This window comes from Bison bison, unplaced genomic scaffold (assembly GCF_000754665.1).
Source record: "Bison bison bison isolate TAMUID 2011002044 unplaced genomic scaffold, Bison_UMD1.0 scf7180017864241, whole genome shotgun sequence".
Lineage (NCBI taxonomy): Eukaryota > Metazoa > Chordata > Mammalia > Artiodactyla > Bovidae > Bison > Bison bison.
The window spans coordinates 557,715-558,087 of NW_011494813.1; positions in this window are offsets into that span (position 1 = coordinate 557,715).

Consider the following 373-nt stretch of genomic DNA (forward strand, 5'->3'; position numbering starts at 1 on the left):
CACTTCATGGGAAATAGATGGGGAAACAGTAGAAACAGTGGCTGACTTTATTTTTCTGGGCTCCAAAATCACTACAGATGGTGACTGCAGCCATGAAATTAAAAGACGCTTACTCCTTGGAAGGAAAGTTATGACCAACCTAGACAGCATATTCAAAAGCAGAGACATTACTTTGCCAACAAAGGTCCGTCTAGTCAAGGCTATGGTTTTTCCTGTGGTCATGTATGGATGTGAGAGTTGGACTGTGAAGGAGGCTGAGCGCCGAAGAATTGATGCTTTTGAACTGTGGTGTTAGAGAGGACTCTTGGGAGTCCCTTGGACTGCAAGGAGATCCAACCAATCCATTCTGAAGGAGATCAGCCCTGGGATTTCT